We start from the raw sequence: 23,459 nt of genomic DNA, 5'->3' as shown, positions 1-23,459 counted from the left end.
GAGGGGTTAGATGGATCACTCTGACTCTGAATCTGAGTCCTAGTTTAACACACCAAAAGCGAATGCAGCCTCACCATGGCTTGGAGACAGTTGCCAAGCCGCCACTGATAACTAAATGTTCTGCTCAACCACTGTTAGAGCTGCCTGCTGTTGGAGCCGCCTGTATGAGGATTTTGCCTAGCACTGTGGAGGGGACTGCAGTGACACCCCCAGACCACGAGGGGGCTGTGGGCAAGCAGTGGGGCAGGGTCTCCTCCCCTAGAATCGAGAAGATGCTCCCCTGCCCCCGTGGACCCAAAAGGAAAGGACTGCTTCTCTCTGGACCTCTTGGTTTGCTGCAGAGCAGTCAGCAAGTCTGCTCTGATTTCCAGGGAGAGCAGGCAGCAAGGGTCAGGACCTGCTCAGGGTGCCAAGACCTGCTCAGAGCCAGCTGAGAGCTGAGCTGCCCTCCTCCCCCTGTCCAGTCTACCCTCTCTCCCAGCGCCCACCTCTCCCCCAGTTACCTCTGCTGTTGTTACTCGGCTTTCTATGCTAAGCCCTGTGGAGACTCTATCTTACCGAATAACTAGCAATTGCTGGACATTTTGTGATGTCAGGATCGGAAATCACAAAAATCACAAAAAGGAGTCCTTGATTCTTGTGTGCAAGTGTGCAGTCAGTTTCCAAATTCTTACTGAAATCCCAGAGGTTAATTGAGGCTTAGACGTTTCAGTAGCTAAGAAAGGGGCATCATTTCTCCCCCATTGGTTAAGGACCTGTGTTGTTGAATACTCACCTGAACCACTCCAGCTCCCTTTCCTAAAACTGCCTCTGAGCACATTAACCCTTTCAGACCTCCTCGGAAGGCAGTGACTCCCAGTGAAATTACATATAAAGTGCACGCATGCAGTTTTTCATGGGGTGTAGAGCTGCCATTAGATTTTCCAAAAGATCCTCCAAAGGATTAAGAATTAACTCCTGTCCTCTTCGGGAGCAGTGCTTTCTGCATTTGCATCTAAGACTGTGACCCATTTCTGAAAGCCTGTGGTTGGGAGCCATGGTAGGAAGAGTGGGCTGGCCAGTGGGGAACCAAGTTCTGCCCCTCTATACCAAGAGAACCTCTTTTGAGGGCAGGGGCTGTGGGCAGTGACTTGCAGTGGCTGGGGATGGTGGGAGGTGTAGAGATTCTGCTTTGCCAGTGGTATAAAGTAACACAATGGGTGGAGGTTTGTGTTAGTTGCCAGATGTCTGGCTCTCTCTGTCTGGCGTCTCTGTACACCCCTGGTAGTAGATAGAAGCCTGCTTGTCTGTACCTTTAGTTGTTCAGTGAACCCCCTCTTACAGTCTTGAAGACCGTAAGCTCCTCAGAATGGAGGGGACAGGACTATATATACTATTATGTTTTGAAGCCTGTTGTCTCTTCAGGTGTCTTGAGTTTGGACCCCTCCCTTCCCCACCTCCCCAGATAACCGGAAATAAAAATGTGGGCAGTGTCTGGTTTAGCTGTTAACACAGAATTAACTTCCCTGGTGTCCCACCTGATGAGGAATGCGTTTGACTGTTGCTGCAGGATGTCTTTATTTCCTTCTCATTTAAATTTCTATCTGTGCCAAGCCCAGGGGTAGATCATTTTAGAAAGGTGCCTGTTTTCAGAAAAGGGACTGCTGCTTTCCTCTCTGGCTTGTTCATTTCCAGACATGGATTGATTAGACCCCAGGAGCAGAGGGGGAGCTAGCATCAGATAAAAAGCGCTCTGTTCTTATAAGATGAGGTTTTTAAAGCAAAAGTAAGCATCAGGAGCGATTCAGAGAGGGTGATAAATGAGAGTGAATGAAGACTGGACACTCAGGCTCTAGATCAACGAAGTATACTTACGAACATTCTGGTGTGAGAGATGGACGTGGACACAAGGTCTCTGCTGATAAGATGGGTTGAGGCTGCCTGTTCTGGTTGTTCACACATCAGGAAGCCATCTGTCACTGGAACCAAGGATTTCTCCTCACTTGTAATTTTGGAACCTTGGAGGAGGCAGTGTGGTGAAAAGGGGAACCCAGAGAACATGGATTCAAGTGTCATCAGCTCAGTCATCAGCTGTCTCACTTTGGACAAGCCACCTCCTCTCCTTCCTGGACCTTGTTTTTCCTTCTGTAAAGTGGGATGAGAGAGAGGAAAAGAGACTGGTTACATAAACTCTTGCTTCCAGACCCGGCCCCTAAGTAGACTGCCAGTCTGGCCAGGGACTCCTTAGCAGTTGGGCTTTTCCCAGCCCTGTTTTCAGCATGTCTCAGTTCCTTGAAGTTAGGGACAGTGTTGTGCTCTTATTGATGATGGCGATGTGTTCACTGTTGTATCCCTAGCACCATATAGCTAAGTATTCCTGTCACACATGTTGAACTTTAGAGACGGGACTGAACAGTGACAGATCCTTATCTTGGGCTCATCTTGGAGAGTGAAGGGGTCGGTAAGAATGAGAAACGGCTTGCTGACTGCTCTCCCTTACAGATCTGATGATAATATAGGAAATTATTGTTATACTTATGTTAGGGTCATAGGTAGGCTGCTATTCAAGTTCAGTAGACCTTTCTTACATATGACAAAAATTGATGCTTTTGAACTGTGGTGTTGGAGAAGACTCTTGAGAGTCCCTTGAACTGCAAGGAGATCCAATCAGTCCCTCCTAAAGGAAATCAGTCCTGAATATTCATTGGAAGGACTAATGCTGAAGCTGAAGCTCCGATATTTTGGCCTCCTGATGCAAAGAGCTGACTGATGCTGGGGAAGATTGAAGGCAGGAGGAGAAGGGTACGACAGGATGAGATGGTTGAATGGCATCACCGACTCGATGGACATGAGTTTGAGTAGGCTCCAGGAGTTGGTGATGGACAGGGAAGCCTGGTGTGCTGCAGTCCATGGGGTCGCAAAGAGTCAGACACGACTGAGCGACTGAACTGAACTGAACCCATGACAAGAGTTGGGAGTGAATAGCTTTGCCAGGCTTATATCCCGATGAAAGGTTTCAGACAGTGTTGGGTCCTGCTAATGATGGCTGGTTGCTAATCTAGAGAACCTCAATTGTCCCTTCCGGTGAAGGGGGCTTTTGTTAAAGGGAATTGGTCAGTGAGATTGGGGTACCCATATAAAGAATGTGCTCTTATGCACCACTGTATGTGACAGTCTTCTTGGGTGTCCAGCCTGGGTTCAGGCCCTAGCCAGATCATCAACCCTGACCTCAGGTGAAAATTTCTGATTGTCATTGGGCCTCAGTTTTCACAGTAAAATGAAGGGATTGGCATTTAGGGAAGTCTTCTCTCCCATCTGTTCCCACTTGCTTTATTTATGGATCTGCCCAAGCACCTAGGATAGGATTTGACACTTCACTGGAGCCCAGATACTTGAATGAGTGGCTACAGTAAAGATCTTTAACTAACAGTGAAGGTTGCTGGTGGCAGAGGCTGGGTCTTCTTCCTGTGGGTACCTGGAATTCCAAGAGTTGCAGAGCAGAGGCCACAGCAAGGTTTGGGGGCTCAGCAGCTCTGTGACCCAAGAAGCCTTTTAGAAGTTGCAGTAATTTTCAAGTGCAACCTGAAGGGACTGGGGAGGGGGCAGCCGTGAGTAAAATCTTTCATGCCTGGATAGCAGGCATCTGGAAGATGCCCGACTTATCTTGGAGTCCTGAGACTTGGAAGCGAGTGCCCCAGCTCTTGCCTTCCATGCCTGCTGTCTTAAGCCTCTAGGACGTTGCTGGTTATGATGTGTGACTATGTCCAGATAAGTCATCTTGGCAGATGATCTTTGCTCCCCACTGATGGGCTGGTTTGTTAATCGCGTGTGGTTTCTCTGAAACCACAGGTTACTCTGGGGATAAATTTCTGATTTATCACTGCTAGTCTCAGGGACAGGTAGGAAAATTAAAAGGCTTTGTGTTCTTTGTAGCATGTGAATCTGAGCCTGTGAGATGTTCAGGATAATTAATATTAGGAACATCTTCAGATTTAAATAGCTTTCCTTCGAAGAGCTCTGTTTGAGTTGAAAATCCACTGAAGATTTTTACCCCCTTGTCCTTCAGTTTCTCTCCTGATGTATTTTCTGCTCTATGATACATTTAATATAGACAAGAAGACTGGCCTATAATAACTGGACAGGTCCCTTGGGAGACCCTCACATTGCATGCCCAGTCACACACTTCATCCTTCTTTTTAAGTGCTGCTTAGAACTAAGAGGGCTGCAAGTAGAGCAAAGTTTAGACCTTGTCCCCACTGGATCTACAGCTTAACAACCACAGGCTGGGTGGGTCTCTACTTTCGTCGTGAGCTGCACCATGATTTTGGGGACTTGGTGCAGGCGTTCTGGGAGCAGTCATTTCTCAGGCCTCACATCTTTAACTCTGTCCTTAGTGTTAGGTTTAGAAACACATAGTGCAATGACTTTTAAAAGTCAGCTGCTTATTTCACACTGTTGTTAGCAGGGGCGAGGGGGGCGAGAATATAGATCCCCTGCAGTTTTCAGAGTGACTGATTTACATCCGAGCTCAAGAAATGCCTTTTCTCTAGCTCTCCCCTAAGACTGATCCATTACTCTACCAAAAATAAATATTGTGATATATATCACACATAGTTTGCTCAAAGGGACTTACATCTTTTCTCTTATTGAAAAAAATAAATCAGGCTCACAGATTGGAAAGCCTCGTGCAGGGAAGCTATTTGGTAATCTAGGTGGGCAACCAGCCTATGGGTACTGCCTCTGGCATGGGAAAGGCGATTGCCTCTGCATCCTAAGTCGAATATGCACCAAGGGAGGTGGCGAGAGCTTCAGGAAATTCTCTCCCTGCCTTGCTTTCATTGGCCAAGTCAGGAAAGCTTTCACGAGCGTGTGATGGACAGGATTCAAGAGAGAGCAGTGGGCACTTGTTACATTAACTTTACAAGATGTGCCATACATGGAGCAGGCTTCCCTGATAGCTCAGCCGGTAAAGAATCCGCCTGCAATGCAGGAGACCCCGATTTGATTTCTGGATCGGGAAGATGCCCTGGAGAAGGGATAGGCTACCCACTCCAGTTTTCTGGCCTGGAGAATTCCATGGACTGTATTGTCCATGGGGTCGTAAAGAGTCGGACACGACTGAGTGACTTTCACATACATGGAGCAGGAATGAGTGTCCTGAACCAAGAATGATTATTATTCCAGTTCTGTACAACTGCAGCCCCAAAAAGACTGGGCTCATTGAAACAATAAGCTCTGGTTCTTCGTTTCCCATTGTCTCAGCACCAAGACCTTATGAACCAGTGTTTGCATACTCTGGGGGAAAAAAACAGATTTTTTTAAGCTCTGAATTCTCATGGCACATGATGGTAAGGAAAAGAAACTAGAGATTTCTTAAGAAGTTCTGAGGACCCAAGGATCCAAGTCCCCCTTCCCTCCTTCACCCCCACTCAGCTCTGGTGGCTGGCTAATAGCCAAGGCAGTATGGTTTTGGTTCTCTTAAATGCAGGGTGTGGCTGAGATAGCTGAAAGTCAGATCTACTTTTTGGTTTCTCCATCCCCGAAGAAAACTGAAACCATGGAGGCCACAGCTGTAGGCTGTGGCCCAGTTGTACGTGTTTCTTCCCTTGAGAAGGCTGTTTTCTAACATGGGGGTTGAGGTCTCCCCACACTTGACAGGCAGGGGTCAGAAGAGCCCTTATTCACAAGAGAGCCTGAATATGTCTCTTAACTCTGAGTTTTCATTAATTAAAAGCTGAGGCCAGGGCGGTTGTCCATCTGTTTTAGTGCGGTATTGCAGTGGTACAGAAGAAACTTGGGCATCCTGATTAGTGTCCTTAACAGATAAGCAATAATTATCCTTTTCCCTGGCATGCTCTGGGAGTCAGCTGCTCTGTAGACGAAACTTCTAGGTAAATAGCTTTCACTGAATAACAACCATTGTCAGTGGCTGATAGATTTTTCTCCCCTCATTTCACCTCTACTGTGACTTGGGGGTCACCATAAAATCCAGTGTGCAACACAGCATATCCCATTAGGCCCTGATGAATCATTTAGGTAAGTCTCTCACTGCCTTATTTATTTATTTATTTTTTGCTGTGATGGAGGTGGTGGTAGTGGTTGTTTAATTGCTAAGTCATGTCTGACTCTTTGCAGTCTCATGGACTGAAGCACACCAGGCTCTTCTGTCCTCTACTATCTCCTGGAGTTTGCTCAAATTCATGTCCAATGAGTCAGTGATGCTATATAACTGCCTTATCCTCAGCCGTCCCATTTTCCTTTTGCCTTCAACCTTTCCCAGAATCAGGGTTTTTTCCAGTGAGTCAGTTCTTCACATCAGGTGGCCAAAGTATTCGTGCTTCAGCAACAGTCCTTCCAAAGAATCAGGGTTGATTTCCTCTAGGATTGACTGGTTTGATCTCCTTGCAGTCCAAGGGACTCTCAAGAGTCTTCTCCAACACCGCAGTTCAAATGCATCAACTCTTCAGTGCTCAGCCTTCTTTATGGCCCAATTCTCATGTCCATACATGACTCCTGAAAAAACCATAGCTTTGCCCCTACAGACCTTTGTTGGCAAAGTGATGTCTCTACTTTTCAGTATGCTGTCTAGGTTTGTCATAGCTTTCCTTCCAAGGAGCAAGCATTTTTCACTTTGATGGCTGCAGTCACTGTCTGCAGTGATTTTGGAGCCCAAGGAAACTAGTTATTTATTTAAGTGTAACTTACATATCCCACTCCAGTACTCTTGCCTGGAAAATCCCATGGGCGGAGGAGTCTGGTAGGCTGCAGTCCATGGGGTCTCGAAGAGTCGGACACGACTGAGCACCTTCACTTTCACTTTTCACTTTCATGCATTGAAGAAGGAAATGGCCACCCACTCCAGTGTTCTTGCCTGGAGAATCCCAGGGAAGGGGGAGCCTGGTGGGCTGCCGACTCTGGGGTCGCGCAGAGTCGGACACGACTGAAGCGACTTAGCAGCAGCAGCAACTTACATATAGGCAATTGCACAGATCTTAAATATACAGTTTGCTAAATTTTAACAACTGCAGAAAACCATGTAAACCACACCCCTAGGAAGATATAGAACGTTTCCATCACCCAGACAGTTCCATCTGCTCCTTCTCAATCAGTCCCCCATCATCCATACCCAAACACTGTTTTGATTTGTCGCCAGAGATTAGTCTCACCTGTTCTAGAACTTCAACTAAATGGAGTAGTACAATATATGCCATTCTGTGCAAAACTTTATTTCACCGAGGCTAATGCTTTTGAAACTCATTCATGTTGTGTGTAGCAGTATATCATTTCTTTTTGTTGAGATGTATTCCATTGTATGAATATCCCACGATTTGTTTATTCATTCACATGTGGTTGGACCTTTGGTTGTTTCCAGTGTTTGGCTATTATGAATAAAGCTGTTATGAACATTTTATGCACAAGTCTTTATGTAGGTATATTTTCATTTCTTTTGTGTCAACATCTAGGAATATCATTGCTGGCTCACAGAGTAAATGTATGTTTATAGGAAAGTGGAAACACTTTTCCCAAATAGGTAGACCATTATATACTCCCACCAGCAGTGTGTGAGAGTTCTGCATCGTCGCCTACACTTGCTATTGTCCACCTTTTTCGGTTTAGCCATTCTATTTGATGTATAGTACTGAGCGCCAAAGAATTGATGCTTTTGAACTGTGGTGTTGGAGAAGACTCTTGAGAGTCCCTCGGATTGCAAGGAGATCCAACCAGTCCATCCTAAAGGAGATCAGTCCAGGGTGTTCGTTGGAAGGACTGATGCTGAAGCTGAAACTCCAGTACTTTGTCCACCTGATGTGAAGAGCTGACTCATTGGAAAAGACCCTGATGATAGGAAAGATTGAGGGCAGGAGGAGAAGAGGATGACAGAGGATGAGATGGTTGGATGGCATCACTGACTCGATGGACATGAGTTTGAGTAAATTCCGGGAGTTGGTGATGGACAGGGAGGCCTGGCGTGCTGCAGTCCATGGGGTTGCAAAGAGTCGGACATGACTGAGCAACTGAACTGAACTGAATATTTAGTTGAAGTTTTAATTTTCGTTTTCCTGTTAGCTATTGTTATTGAATATCTTTTCATATGTTTATCTGCCATTTCTTTATCTTCCTTTTAAGGGTATGTTCGGATCTTTTGCGCCTCCCCCTTAAAAAATTTTTTTTTATTTGTGCTTATCATCTTCTTATTGAATTCTAGAAATCCTTTGCATATCCTGGATATATGTCATTTGTCAGATGTATATATACATGGGCTTCCCAGGTGGCTCAGCAGTAAAGAATCCGCCTGCCAATGCAGGAGATGTGAGTTTGATACCTGGGTCAGGAAGATCCCCTGGAAAAGGAAATAGCAACCCACTCCAGTATTTTTGCCTGGGAAATCCCATGGACAGAGGAGCCTGGTGGGCTACAGTCCATGAGTTTGCAGAAGAATCAGACGTGACCAAGTGACTAAGCAATAACATGTATTCCTAAATTCATACTCTATGATGTATTTTTTCATTTTCTTGATGTGCAGAAGTTTTCAATTTTGATGAAATCTGGTGTATCAGTGTTTTCTTTTATGGTGGTACTCTTGTGTGGATTAAAAATTTTATTTTGTTTACCCAAAGGTCATGAAGGTAGTCTCCTTTCAATTCTGGTGGCTTGATCATTTTAGTTTTTACATTTGGGTCTTTCATTTACTTCAAATTAACTTTTGTATGTGGTTGAGGTTCTTTATTTCCATTTAAATGTCTAGTTGTTTAGTGCCGTTTGTTGAAAAAGCTTTCTTTTCCCCTTGGAATTGCTTTGATACCTTGTTAATTTATCATATGTATGTGGTTCTGTTTCTGGACTCTTCTGTTCTATTGATTTGTCTTTATGCCAATTTATACTATCTTTTTTTGAGTGTGATTGGCTTTAAGCAAACCATCTTGCTGTTTGTTTCCTGGAATTTTTTTGGCTTTTTTTTTTTAAGGTTTTTTTTTTTTTTAATTGAAGTATAGTTGATTTCCAGTGCTGCATTAATTTCAGTTGTACAGCAAAGTGATTCAGTTTTTTATATAGCTTCGCTTTCAGTTTCTTTTCTATTACAGGTTGTTATATTGAATATCGTTTCCCGTGCTATATAGTAGGTCCTTGCTGTCAGTTCATACTATCCTGATGCTGGAGCTCTATAGTTAAGTCTTAAAGACAGGCAGTGTGATTTCTCCACCTTTGAATTTTTTTTTTTAATGGCTTCAGTTACCATAAGTCCTTTACATTTCTGAAGTACATTTGAGAATAAGTACCTCCGTTTCTATGAAGAATCATGCTGGGATTTTTATTGGATTTGCCTTGAACCTATAAATCAAATTCCTCTGAACATTTTTTTCAAGTGTAGGGCTACTGTTGACTGATTCTTACAGCTTTTGTTTTCTGAAAATGCCTCTATTTGCCCTCCTCTTAAAAGAATATATTTGTTGGATATAAAATTTTAAGTTGATCCCCTCCGCGCCAACCACCCTTTCTTTGTATGAACGAACCATTGTCTTGTAACTTGTATTGCTTCTGAGAAAAGATCAGAGTATATTCCCCTGTGTATAGTGTCTTTCTCTTCCCTTTGGATGCTATTAAGATTTTCTCTTTAAGTCATCTGACAATGTACCTAAATGTGGATGTAATTGTTTATCCTTCTTGGGGTTTGTTGAGCTTCTTGTGTCTATGGGTTGATATTTTTATCAAGTTAGAAAAAAATTTGGCCCTTAGGTCTTCAATATTTTTCCTACCCCAATATACCTCCTTTTGTTTTAGAACTTAACTTACATATAAGTTAAATTGTTTGATTTTTTCCTAGAAGTCACTGAATTTATGCTCATTTTCTTTTCAATCTTTATCTCTGCACTTTGGTGTAGATACTTTATGTTAACCCATCTTCAATTTCACTGAAATTTTCTTCTGTAGTGTCCAATCTATTGCTAAGCCCACCCAGTGAATTTTTAATTTTCAGGTATTTTTTTTAACCTCTCAGTTCAGTTCAGTTGCTCAGTTGTGTCCGACTCTTTGCGACCGCATAGACTGTAGCATGCCAGGCCTTCCTGTCCATCACCAACTCCCAGAGTTTACTCTAACTCAACCCCATTGAGTCGGTGATACCATCCAACCATCTCATCCTCTGTCGTCCCCTTCTCTTCCCACCTTCAATCTTTCCCAGCTTCAGAGTCTTTTCCAGTGAGTCAGCTCTTCTCATCAGGTGGCCAAAGTATTGGAGTTTCAGCTTCAACATCAGTCCTTTCAACACACACTCAGGACTGATCTCCTTTAGGATGGACTGGTTTGTATCTCCTTGCTGTCCAAGGGACTCTCAAAAGCCTTCTTCAACACCACAGTTCAAAAGCATCAATTCTTCAGCACTCAGCTTTCTTTATAGTCCAGCTCTCACATCCATACATGACTACTGGATAACCATAGCCTTGACTAGACGGACGTTTGTTGGCAAAGTAATGTCTCTGCTTTTTAATATGCTGTCTAGGTTGGTCATAGCTTTTCTTCCAAGAAGCAAGAGTCTTAATTTAATGGCTGCAATCACCATCTGCAGTGATTTTGGAGCCCCCCAAAATAAAGTCTACCTCTGTTCCCACTGTTTCCCCATCTATTTGCCATGAAGTAATGGGACCGGATGCCATGATCTTAATTTCTGAATGTTGAGCTTTGAACCAACTTTTTCACTCTCCTCTTTCACTTTCATCAAAAGGCTCTTTACTTCTTCGCTTTCTGCCGTAACTGTGGTGTCATCTGCATATCTGAGGTTATTAATATTTCTCCCAGCAGTCTTGATTCCAGCTTGTGCTTCCTCCAGCCCAGCGTTTCTCATGATGTGCTCTGCATATAAGTTAAATAAGCAGGGTGACAGTGTACAGCCTTGACGTACTGCTTTTCCTATTTGGAACCAGTCTGTTGTTCCATGTCCAGTTCTAAGTGTTGCTTCCTGACCTGCATACAGATTTCTCAGGAGGCAGGTCAGGTGGTCTGGTGTTCCCATCCTCTTGAAGAAGTTCCCACAATTTGTTGTGATTTTAACCTCTAGAATTTCCGTTCGGACCTTTTTCATTGTTTTGAGCTCTCCAGTGTTTCACATGTGCTCACTCGTTGTTTTCATCTTGTCCTTTAAATCCTAAGGCGCATCTGTAATAGCTTTTCAGAACGTCTTGTCATTCTTGGGTCTATCCCTGTTGACTGTTTTACCTCTTGGTTACGGGTCACATTTTCCTTCATCTTCATGTAACTACTGATTGGTAAACATTTTCTGCCAAACACTGTGAATGTACTTTTTTGAGATTCTAGATTCATCTGCTTTGTTTTTAAACTCTGCTTTTAAGTAGTTTTTATCCCCCTTTTCTGTCAGGTTGACAGCTGTTACATCTCTGGGTTGTCAAGATGCCTGCTTCTGGCCAGTTTATTCTCTACTCTTCCTATTTTGCTATTTTCTAATCTGCAGATGGCTAGGAAACATTCAGTCTATCTTGTTAGCATTATATATAAGGTACAAATAAATAGACCTTGAGTAGGTCTCAGAAGACTCCTGAATGAAGTATATAAACTTGACACATTTTGGTACAGTTTAAATATTTAAAGATTCTCACTTACTTTTGGTAGTTGGTATGAGATGCATGAAATATAATTTTGTGTTGAAATTATATCCTGAATAAATAGAGTAGCTCTCAAAGGGGTTGAGATCATCTCTGGTTGATGTCATCTGAAATTATTTGTGCATTTTTTGCTCATCTGCTTTGAGGTGTTATAAGAAATACTTGTTGCTCTCTGTGACATTCTAGCAGTCTCTATTAGTGTGACTTTCCTCTCAGAATTTTTTAATCTGTCAAATATTTTCTGTAGCCTCTCTGCCTTAACTCTAATGATGAATTTTTAGAAACTTGGTTTGTAAATCCCCACATAAAAAAGGTATTCGTATAGGCCAAATTGCTGATTATTGATCAGAAGGAAGCTAAATATACATGACTGAAGGATTTTTACATGGCTGTGGGTCTGATCTCTTATCTCCCGTCATTCAGCAAAGTTCAGTAGGAAATAAATGTAGTGTATTATTGCAAAGGCTATCTTTAATTTCATTTGGGGGGTGTGTGTGGGGGTGTTGAATTAAAGTTCCAGGTCTCTTATTTAAGATCTGTTTCCTCCACTTTCATTCCTGGAATGAGCTTTTCAGAGGTTAAACCTGAACTTTGCCAAGTAAATGCCGATCTGTTGGAAAGACATTGGCACCTTTTTTGTTTTTCTGTACTTGTGTTCTTGACCTAAATCAGCAAAACTTCCTCTTTTCCAGCTCTCCCAGAAGCCATTCTCCATCTGTCACATACTTTACAGAGCTCTGGAGTAGTCTTGGTTTTTAATGATAAGAATCAGTGGGAAAAGAAGACTTAAGTTTCTTGCTTTCAGAACTGGACCTTTTAGAGAGCAACCTATGAATATAATCAATTTTCCTGCTTTAGACTATAAGGAAAGCTTTTGTAGAGCAAGGTTCACGTTTCGACAGAGAAATAGCAGCTCCGTCTAGGGCTTCTTTAGCAGTTTCAGCTGCGGGTCTTTCAGGGTGCATACTTCTGTAGAGGGCAGAGACTTCACACTGATGTAGTCTCAGAGGTGGTCTTGTGTAATAGCGGCCCTGTAATCATGGTAGGAGCTCTGGTTATCAATCCTTGAGTAACTAAGAATGGTAGCAGAGTGGCGTCGGTCCAGATGGAGTTGAGGGAGACAAACAGCCTTAGCCTTTCCTGTGATTAGGCGCTGGATTAGATTAAAGCATAATCAGATTCTCTGTGATCTGAGTAAAGTGCTCTCAAATTTGGCACCAGCGGGAGCAGTTTGTCAACCCTGGAATTTGAAGTTTTCTTGCATGTCAGAGAAGAGGTTTCTGACTCTCTGCTCCCTGTACCATCCATTGTCTTTAAATTCTCCCCGGAGGAGTTTCCAGGGGGCCTGCTTTGAAGGGGAGTAGAGGCTGGACCAGGCTGATACCTAACCTCATGGACGGATGAGATCAAAGATTCCTTGTGTGTGTGATATTCTTAGTAGAGCCCTTGCATCCCATTAAGAGGTTAGCTTGTCCCCACAGCAGGCTTGTGGCATACATGGCAGGGCGATAATCCCTTTTTATAGCTCAGGGAATGAACACCCTGCAAAGGCAGTAAGTGACCAGCTCCAGGCCCTGCCAGTTTAAATGGTGATGCACTGACTCAGACCTCCCCTCCTGACTCTGGTTAACATTCTTTCTATTACGTTATCTGAAGGGTCAAGGTTGATCATTTAGAGAAGAGTTTTCACTTTGGGGTGAAATAAAGTAGAAATTGTCATAGTCTTGGTTGACATTGAACAGAACGGGTCTCACGAATCTCTAGAACAGGGATTCTAACCTTGATTGCAGTCTGGAACTCCCCACGGGTCTCTTAGTAAATACTGATACCCAAGTTCCTACCCCAGAGATTCTGGTTTAATTGGCCTGGAATACAGCACGGGCACTGGGATTTTTAAACATTTCCCAGACGGTTTTAATGTACAGCTATGTTTCAGGACTCGTCTTCACCTAAGCTGTATCTCCTTTCTGACTATATTTCCCTTTTACCCACTTATAGGAGAGATTGGAAATTTTCTGTATTTATTAAGACCAGGATCGGGTCAGATGTGCTGGAGAAAAGACTCAATTAAAACGGAGGTTTCCAGTGTTAAGAGCATAAACTATTAACATCAAGAGAAGCCATAAATTTATTTAAAGAAAAAGATCTTGGAAACGGAAATTGTTATACACACCAAAGGCTATATGAGCTAGAGAAAATTAGAGATGAATCTCTGGCTTTAAGGAATTTCACTGTGTAATGGTGGTGAGTGTCGGAATCATTTCCCACTGTATACAGATGCATGGAAGAAAGGAGACCTCGGTCACCTGCGGAAGTACTTGCCTGTCCCACATAAATCTTTTTTGGGGGAAGCAGACAGAACATAAACACCTAGAATGAAAATAGTTGCTTGTCCAGAAGGTGGTTTCTCACCCCCACCACTGTGACTGCCTCGGCCCCTTTCCAGTTAGCAGAGCAGCCTTTTGTTGCTGCTTGGGCCCTAAAATCAAATCACAGCTGCTCGGGAAGAAGATACTGAAGAAAACGAGCCGAACCCAGGCCCAGGTGTTCAGGCTCAGGGCAGGAGCGCTGCAGTTTCATATCATCACTGCCTTGCCAGGTGCTGGATGTGACTGAATCTGAGAATTGCTGTCCTGGGTTGATCAGATCCCATCTACCCAGGCCCCCTCCGTGTGGAAGCCGCAGGAGGTGAAAATACGCCATAGATGAGTGTGAGCCTCCTTCCCACGGCTTAGTGACGGGCCCCCCGAGAGCTCCGTTTCCATGCAAGAAACCTTTGAATTTTCAACCTGTGCCAAATTGCGATCTTTCGTCAATCTGCCCCAACTATTTCTAGCAAATTCTTTGGCTGACGTGGCACATAGAAACAAAGTCCTATTAATGCCAAACTTATTTCGTTCCAGCTTCAAGCGGTGGACATTTAGCGTAGGAGCGTTAATGGAGAGGCAGACTTCAGAGAAGAAATTTCCTTCTGCTGTTAAATCTTATATTAAACCGTGCTCACTCAGAGGCCTCTGGCTGCGGGAAGCAGTGACGAGGGTGGAACTCGGCAGATGGCTGTCGCTGTGGTTTCCTGGAGGCCTGTGCGGGGAGACGATTGTTTATATATTGGTTTTCATTTATGTATTGGTCTTATTTTCATCTTCCTGAGGTGCCCAGATGCTATGGTGATAGATTGGTTGGAAACGACTCATTTGTCAGGGTTCCGTGGGGGACGTAGGTTTCCTTCTCGTGTGCAGTGGAGTCTAAAATGTTTAATTAGATGCCGAGGCATTTCTGTGCGGGTCCCCCTCTGCCGGCCCCCACCCCCACCCCAGGTGGGTGCCATTCCTCAGTTTGGAGAGGATCTGGGGTTTTTCTGGGCCTGACCTCCTCTCCTTTCATTTGCTCTTGATGCAACCCTCATTGCTTCCTTCTCTGAGCGGCTGTTTTTTCTCTCCCCCTGTCGTTCTTGTTCTAGAAACCGCCTTCATGTGACTGCTGGAATTTGCAGAGCTGATTCGTGTTGGAAACCTAGTTGTCAAACAGGTCCAAACCAGACCTTATGAAATAATGTAGTTGAGCTGATACACAGTGAGAGGAATATTAACTACCTGCCGCTTATCTGTTTTATTCCAGCTCAACTTCTCCAGAAAACTTACCTTGTTCTTACCACCTGCCAGGCAGTGCCCTGGATGCTGAGGGTGCAGACGTGAGGCTTCTGTCCTTGAGCACCACGTCCAGGCAGACGTGTGTGCACGCAACTGTGACACCACGGAGGTGCCCCAGTCATGGGGTGAACAAAGGCCTGGGGGTCACAGCAGCTTTGATGTGAGCTTAGGGGAAAGGTCAGCGTTTCAGGCAAATGTGGAGAACACCAGGTGGAGTGGACTTGTCAGATAGCAAGAGGCTCCATGTGCTGGATCTAGGGGTGTGATTCAGGTATGGATATGGGAGGTGAAGTTTGGAATGACCAAGGTTCCTACCCGGGGTGTGTATGCTAAGTCGCTTCAATCGTTTCCAACCCTTTACAACCATATAGGCTGTAGCCCACCAGGCTCCTCTGTCCATGGGATTCTTCAGGTAAGAATACTGAAGTTTGTTGCCATTTCCTTCTCCAGGGGAATCTTTGAGATCGAACCTGTGTCTCCAGCATCTCCTGCATTTCAGGCAGATTCTTTACTGCTGAGCCACTGGGGAGCCCCTTCTACCTGGGGGTAGATAAGAACATTAAGAAGTAGGGACAGTGAGAAATCCTGGGAGGGGGAGATGAGTTGAATTCTAGATATGATTAAACAAAAATTCCCGACCCCTGTGAATTCTAGGTGGGTGGAAATATGGGTTCAGGACTGGTGGGGGGCAATGGCACAGGAGATGTGGATTCAGAAGGATGGCCTGCTGGGGGTTCAAGGCTGGAGTGTGAAGCTGCTCAAGGAAAACCTGGACCAAGAGGCGCAGGGGTCAGAGCCTTCAGGAGCCTAAGCATTTCAGAGAAAGAGCAGGATTTGGGAAGCAGACAGAGGCAGGTGGCTGAGAGACCAAGGGAACCGTGTCCAGCCTCCTTTTTCCTTCCTCTGACTGGTTCTGCCACACTTGGGGTACCCCTGAGCCCCGTGCACAGCTCTCAGGCTCACACAGGCTTGCAGTCCAGCACCCTGTCGTGGGCTGCCTGCCCGTCGTCTTGTCTCTTCCTCAACCACCTCCCAGCTTCAGAGCACTGTCTTCACCAGCCACAGACCCCACGACTTTCCTTCCCTGCTGGCATGAAGAATCAGAGCATCCGTTTCTTCCCTTTGTTTTCTGATTGTGTATCCGGACCTCTGCGCTGAAGAGCTGGTGCTCTGAGCCATCTGCTCTTTGATTTTCAACTAAGAAACGAAGAGCCAGCCTGAGCCCGGGGTATGGCTCTTCCCTGGCCTGAGGCTGGAGGAGCTCAGCCTTGTAGCAGAACAGGGGGAGCCGCCCTTTCTCCTGCATTCTGGAAGTAGGGTCTGTATGTCCTCCAGCCTGACCACGCGCTAAAGATTGGCAGGCCAGCTCCACTCCTCTTCAGTGAGAAGAGGAGGCCATGTGTGTGAGGGAGAAGGCAAGGTTCAGTCCTCACTGCTGTGGAGGAAAGGGAGACTTTGCGCAGTGGGGATGGTGGGTTTTGTTTTTTCCCCGTGACCACAAGCAGTGACCGGATGGATCCCGCCACACTCAGCTTCTGGCCATCATCTCTGCCCCGGTGGGGCGTGTTCTCTTGAAACCATGCCCCTGACCACTGAAGGGAGGATCGTGTGGCCAAGTCCCTGCAATCCTGCCGTCTAAGGTGTGTTTAGGGGGCACTCGCACCCTGGCCACCCTTCCAGGTTGTCTCCCTGATGTCTGAGCTCCACCAGTGCTGCAGAAGCCACCCTGGGTCGTGGCCTCGGCTTGGGATGGGAAACAGGCTGGACTGAGCACCTGGAAGACACCCTGAAAGCTCTGGTTCAAAGCGGTCCCTGTGTGGGGGCAGCCTGGTAGTCCTGGCTCTTGCCATCTTGTCCCGACGTTTCCTGTAGTGGTTTGGGCACCTTATGGTCTGAATATTTAGGTCTGTTCATCCCCTGGGGTAACAGGTGCTGCACTCCCAATGCTGGTTTATCATCCTCGTCCTCGCAGGACTGAAATGTGTGTGGTGCCTTTCTCCCCCGGGCTCACAGTGTTTTCAGCAGTAGCCTGTGTTGAGCTGTTAGCTTCCGCAGAGAGGCGCCGAAAGCTGAAATGCGTTCCTGTTCCTTCGTCCATGCCCGCCCTCCTAGGGTGTATTTCTGTCCCCAGCGGCCCTGTAGCAGCCCCACCAGCTTAGCTGGGAAGCGTCTGACTTCTTGACCCTGCTCATGCTTGCAGTGCTGGCCCCTGGGGGGCCTGAGCCAGCACCCCGCCTCCGGTCTTGGAGTGCCAGAGACCCCAACGTCTCACCTTAGCAAGGCTGCAGAGGCTGCTGGGGGAGGCACCAAGGAAATGCATAGACTGCCCTGTGAGATGATGACTTTTAAAAAATAATCGCAGGTAAAATACACGTAACGTTTATCATTTTAACCGTTTTAAAGTGGACCACTGTGTAGCATTAAGTACACTCCCAGTGTTGTGTGGTCATCACCACTGTCCCGCTCCAGAACTTTCTCATCCCTCCAGATGGGAACCCCATGCCCTACTCCCACCTCAGCCCCTGGCAACCACCAGTCCGCGTTCTGTCTCTATGCGGCTTTCTATTCCGGAGCTTTTACATAAATGGATATGTGACCTTTACGATGTTTTCAGGGTTCTTCCATGTTGCAGCACACGTCACCTTTATTTCTTTTTACGTCTGAATAATATTCCTTTGTATGGATATACTGCATTTTGTTTATCCATTCACCTGTTGATGGACATTTGGGATGCTTTACTTTGGGCTATTATTATGAATAATGCTGCTTTGAACATTCATGTACTTGTTATTGGGTGGACATGTGTTTTCAGTCCTCTTGGGGACATATGTAAGAGGTTGCTCTTATGTGTATATGGTAATTCTGTGTTTACCTTATTGCAGAATTGCCAGTTTTCCACAGCGGGAAACTGGAAGTGTTTATGTTCTCATCGGCAGTATGAGGGGAGGTGGTGACTTTTGGAGCCAAGTGTGCCAGCCCCTCTGGCATAAACCAGAGTGGTTCTCTGGGGTGCGCCTCAGTGGAGGGTGGACCAGTGGCGTCGGGAGTGGGTAGGGCGGGCTGCAGGGCCTGGGGAGCTCGGAGTTCACAAGTGCAAGTGGGCAGGCTGGGGCCTAGCCCTCAGGGGTGGTTGAGTTGCTCCAGTTTGGTGGGAGTGTGTGGTGGGGAGTATGTGATGGGAGCATGTGATGGGAGCGTGTGTGGTGGGAGCATGTGTGGTAGGGAGCATGTGACTGGGAGTGTGTGCGATGGGAGTGTGCGATGGGGAGTGTGTGATGGGAGCATGTGTGGTGGGCAGCGTGTGACAGGGAGTGTGTGTGGTGGGAGTGTGCATGGTGGGGAGTGTGTGATGGGAGTGTGTGACAGGGATTGTGCGATGGGGAGTGTGTGACGGGGAGTATGCACAGTGTGGGGTGTGTGTGGTGGGGAGTGTGTGATGAGAGTGTGTGATGGGGAGTGTGCGACAGGGAGTGTGCGGTGGGGGGTGTGTGTGATGGAGGCTGTGTGTGATGGAGGCTGTGTGTGATGGAGGCTGTGTGTGATGAGAGTGTGTGGTGGGGAGTGTGCGATGGGGAGTGTGTGCGATGGGAGTGTGCGATGGGGAGTGTGTGCGATGGGAGTGTGCGATGGGGAGTGTGTGCGATGGGGAGTGTGTGGTGGGAGCGTGTGTGGTGGGCAGTGTGTGACGGAGTGTGTGTGGTGGGAGTGTGCACGGTGGGGAGTGTGTGATGGGAGTGTGTGACAGAGTGTGCGATGGGGAGTGTGTGATGGGTGTGTGTGACAGGGAGTGTGTGATGGGGAGTGTGTGATGGGGAGTGTGCACAGTGTGGTGTGTGTGTGGTGGGGAGTGTGTGATGAGGGTGTGTGATGGGGAGTGTGCGACGGAGTGTGCGGTGGGGGGTGTGTGTGATGGAGGCTGTGTGTGATGGAGGCTGAGTGTGATGAGAGTGTGGTGGGGAGTGTGCGACGGGGAGTGTGTGATGGAGAGTATGTGATGAGAGTGTGTTGTGGGGAGTGTGCGATGTGGAGTGTGTGTGTGATGTGGAGTGTGTGTGGTGTGGAGTGTGTGTGTGATGTGGAGTGTGTGTGGTGTGGAGTGTGTGTGGTGTGGAGTGTGTGTGATGTGGAGTGTGTGTGGTGGGGGGTGTAGTGGGGGGTGTGTGTGATGGGAGTGTGTGGGGGGGCAGTGGAAGGGCCATGTGGTGGGTCAGGAGGGCTGATGCAGGTGGTGTCTGTGGGCCCTGAGCCTGGGATGCTGGCAGGTGGTGGCCCCCCTGGGGAGACAGGTTGCCCTGAGGCAGGCCCAGATGAGGCTCCCAGATGAGGCTGATGAGGGGAGGAGGGGGAGCAGTGATGGGGAGGGGGTGCTTCACTGGGCTTCAGAATGGAGGTGCTGGCTCTTACCCCAAAGCAGAGTGCTCTCCTGAGACAGATGTGAAGTTCTGAATCAAGTGTGTCGGGGGAATCCAAGGTCTTCAAAAACTGTTCTTGAAAACCTCTCATTGCCAGGACCTAGGCCCTTGGAAGCTCAAAAGCCAAAATTGAGCTTCTTTTGTTTACTTCCCAGTGGTGGCTTTTCTTTCCTGGAAGCAGTGGAGGCCAAAGTCTAGTCTGAGTGGGAAGGGTAATGGGGAGAATAGAGAGATTAGGGGAGGGGTGGCAGGTGGGTAGAATTGAATATTTGAGGCCCTCTGGCAGCTGTGCTGACTGGCTCAGGACCTAGGGTACTTAGCACTTAGGTGGGGGCAGGGAGGGCCAGAAAGGCCGACGGGACAGGTGCTTCAGGGCTGTCCCAGCTCCTGAAGAGACCCAGGGTCAGGCCACCATAAATCCGCAGCAGCCCCAAAGGGTGCAGACAGAGTTGGGGTGGCCCCTTCGCCACACCCATGCCCTGGGGAGCCCAGCCTGCATCTGGCTAGAGGCCCCTTCAGGGTACATGGGCCAAGCCAGTACCACCTTATAAACAGTGCCTAGTTTGTCAGCATTACAGTTTAATAGTGACGCTTCTGTGTCTGCCGCCTCCTTGAAGCACCTGGTAATCAGGAAGCATATTCCCAGTTTACAGATTGAAGCTGAGAAAAAGAATGGCTTTCAAATTTCCATGATCAAGCAGAGCCAGAACTAGGACACACACCTGGGACTTCCAGCTCTGCATTCAGCGCTCTTTTTAGTTTGCTTGCCTTCTGGGGGAATCTGCCTGATACTGGTGCTAATCTCATCCTGCACTCTCTTTGTTAGAACAGTTGATAGTCTTGGGGTCATGAGATGCTGGGGAAGGATCAGGCTCATGTCTGATTCGCATGCAGGGAGTTGCTCTCTCTCTAGGCTCTGGTCAAGTAGATGGATCTTCTTTCCCTGCCTCTGCCAAGACCATCCCGACCCCTCCAACAGCTATCTAAACCCCTTTCCGGGCAGCAGCGTTGTAAAGAGCCAGCCTACACCTAAGGTCTGCTTTTTTGAGATTTTTGGGTCAAGCCTCAATTCTGTCGAGGCAGAGCTTTGCATCTCCGGCTGCAACCTCGGCTTTCAGCAAATGGTAAACTCTACTTGAGGGCAACATTCAATTATGAAAATCTATTTCTCTTGCCACATTCAAAAAGTCTCCTAATGTGCCTTTGTGCACTCACAGATTTGGTGACACATCACTAAATGTGTATGTGGTTGCCGTGGAAACGTCTCTCTCCTGACATGGCATTCCAAGAGCAAAGAGAAGGGAAGTTTTCTTTGTAAAGAGAAGCAGAGCAGAACTTGGCTAATTGTCATCACTCGAATCCCCAAACTGTCATTCTTCCCTGACTCCCTGTCTCCTGCTTCCTGTCAACGATATAATGGTGGAAGCCAGATCAGCTGCTGTGTTTCCTGAGGAATTTCACAAGCACTGTTCTTAACCTTCACGCCAGGCACGCACCAGGAAGGACCCCAGGACTCTCGATTTGAGTTTTCATCTAGCTCGGAAAGGGTACCTTCCAGACTGTGTAGCTCTCGCCGCTCGTAAGCACTTAATTCGTGTAAGAACCCTTGGCACCAATTTCTTTGCAGCACGTGCAGGCTGAGCAGGTCTGCTGAAGATGCTATGTGTTTTCCACCCGAGACTCTGAGCTTCGGCTTTCGTCATTGTGACCGAGGCACTGTGTGATGGCACACAGAGCATGCTAATACTTAATACTAAAAGTGAAAAGTAAAGTGTTAGTAGCTGCGTTGTGTCAGACTCTTTGCGACTCCACAGACTGTAGCCCGCCAGGTTCCTCAGACGGTGGGGCTTCTCCAGGCAAGAATACTGGAGTGGTTGTCATTCCCTTCTCCAGGAGATCTTCCTGACCCAGGGATAGAACCTGGGTCTCCTGCACTGCAGGCAGATTCTTTACCATCTGAGCCACCAGGGAAGCCCAATGTTTAATACTTCAGCACCTTTTCAATGTCAGAAATCCCAGTATTTTCTTAGTAGTGATGTGAATCCACGGAGCGTGGGGAGAGGTGGAGAAGGACCTCGGGGACCTAGGTCTGGCTGGTGCCTGCCTGTCTCTGGCTCACCCTGGCCCTGTTTTCACCTCTCTTCCTGTAGACTTTCTTGACTGAACCTCTCAATGGGCAAAGAATTCCTTGTATTTCTGGACTTTACCGGCAGGTGAGGGGATCCTTGGTCCATACTGGCGGACCCTTTGGCTGCACTTGCTTTCCCAGTCTTGGGGCTGGGGAGCCATTCTTAATGGTTCTGAAGTTCAAGCTGATGAGTCTTGTTGCTGTTAGAGTTTACCCGTGGTGAGCTCTGAGATGGGCACCTCCGCCTCTTGTCCTGAACACCGGCCCGGGAACCTAGCTGTCCTTTCGATTCTCAGCTGCTCCCTATTTCCTGTGGGCCCGTTTGTCCTGTGAGGCTGTCATTTCCCAGGAAAGAGATGCTTTCAGGGTTTCAGAGGCCATCTGCCCATACATGTGTTTCTCTTTCTGGCATCCAGCGTGGTTTCTGGGCTAGAAGGTCCTAGAGTGCTGGCCTCCCTGCCCCACGGGGACCTCGGGGTTCCTGGGGTTCTGAGAGCCTGCCTGCTGCACTTCTCCAGCTGACCTGCCTCCGATGGAAGGAGCTGGCTCCTGTCCAGCATAACGGGGTGAACCAAGAAGTTGAGCGTATTTCGGCCTCGTTGCTTCTGATGTTGAAGATGCCGGGGTGCCCATCTCGCCCTTAACTGTGCTGGCTCCCAAGAAGACCTTCAGTCACCAGCCAGGCTGAGATGCCAAAGTGAGGGGATAGAACCTCTGCTTCTGAGTCAAAAAGCAGAGGGTATAAATGCTGGCAGCCCCCATGAACACAGGCGTGCATCCCCAGTGCAGTTGGGCTCCTGTGCGTCTTTGCCTTACCCTGAACAGTAGTTCAGGCAGTTCTTTTCTGCCACAAGACAGAGTGTCCTCCTTGCCTTTATAAATCAGGTCCTCAGCGTTGTTTCTTACCCAACATTTATTTCTCCTGCCCTCAAGGGATGGATGGATGAGGAGGCATCTGGTTCATTGCTGAGCTGTGACCTTGGTGAGTACGTTTGACCAAGAGCTGAAGGATCTAATGAGGAACTCCACAGGAGTCGGGAGCCTTTTGTTCCCAAATCAGTGCCTGGTGCTCGCCATGCTCTAAGAGACCTGTCAGCCTCGGCGACAACCACCGCTCCAGGCTGCTTCCGTGTAGCTGCTTCTGAGCTGGTCTGGGGGCAGTACGAGAGTTCCTGAGAGAGACCAGGTCAGACATTTCCCTCTTGACTCAGTGGCCTAACCAAGTCTCTCCTCGAGCAAAGGACAGGGCCTTCTACCCACGGGACGCTTTCTTCGGCACAACACGGAACTCATCTCTGACATTTCACATCCTGAGTTCTCTTTCTGCCATTTTAGACTCTGATAAATAAATCTACCACACTTGGATGTATAAATGGCTGTCAGGAGAGCTGGTTGCCCCGTTTTCCTCTTGGCCTGTGCACGTAAATATCAATTTAGTCCTTACAGAAGAGAAATAAAGAAGGCTTGGTTGCCTCCCTAATCCACACACCCTGTAATTCTCACCCGGACAACCTGGCTCTCCTGTTTCAAATCAGTATTATGGCAAAGGCTAAAGGGTGGCTGTATTGCTCTTGGCTGGGTTTATTTTTAAACTTATTTTCTTCACTTGTCCATTGAGTAAATAAGAACCCCTCAAAGGAGAACTGGAGACGCTTGGCTTGAGAGAAAGGGAGGA

General features: G+C 47.2%; 1 protein-coding gene across 2 annotated transcripts in view; it reads left to right on the top strand.

Moving 5' to 3' along the window:
- Window positions 1-23,459, top strand: part of MAN1C1 (mannosidase alpha class 1C member 1) — a 151,079-nt gene that overhangs the window by 3,288 nt on the left and 124,332 nt on the right. The gene's annotated exons all lie outside the window — the stretch shown is intronic.

This window comes from Ovis canadensis, chromosome 2, assembly GCF_042477335.2.
Source record: "Ovis canadensis isolate MfBH-ARS-UI-01 breed Bighorn chromosome 2, ARS-UI_OviCan_v2, whole genome shotgun sequence".
Classification (NCBI taxonomy): domain Eukaryota; kingdom Metazoa; phylum Chordata; class Mammalia; order Artiodactyla; family Bovidae; genus Ovis; species Ovis canadensis.
This window is presented reverse-complemented; position numbering and strand designations above follow the sequence as displayed.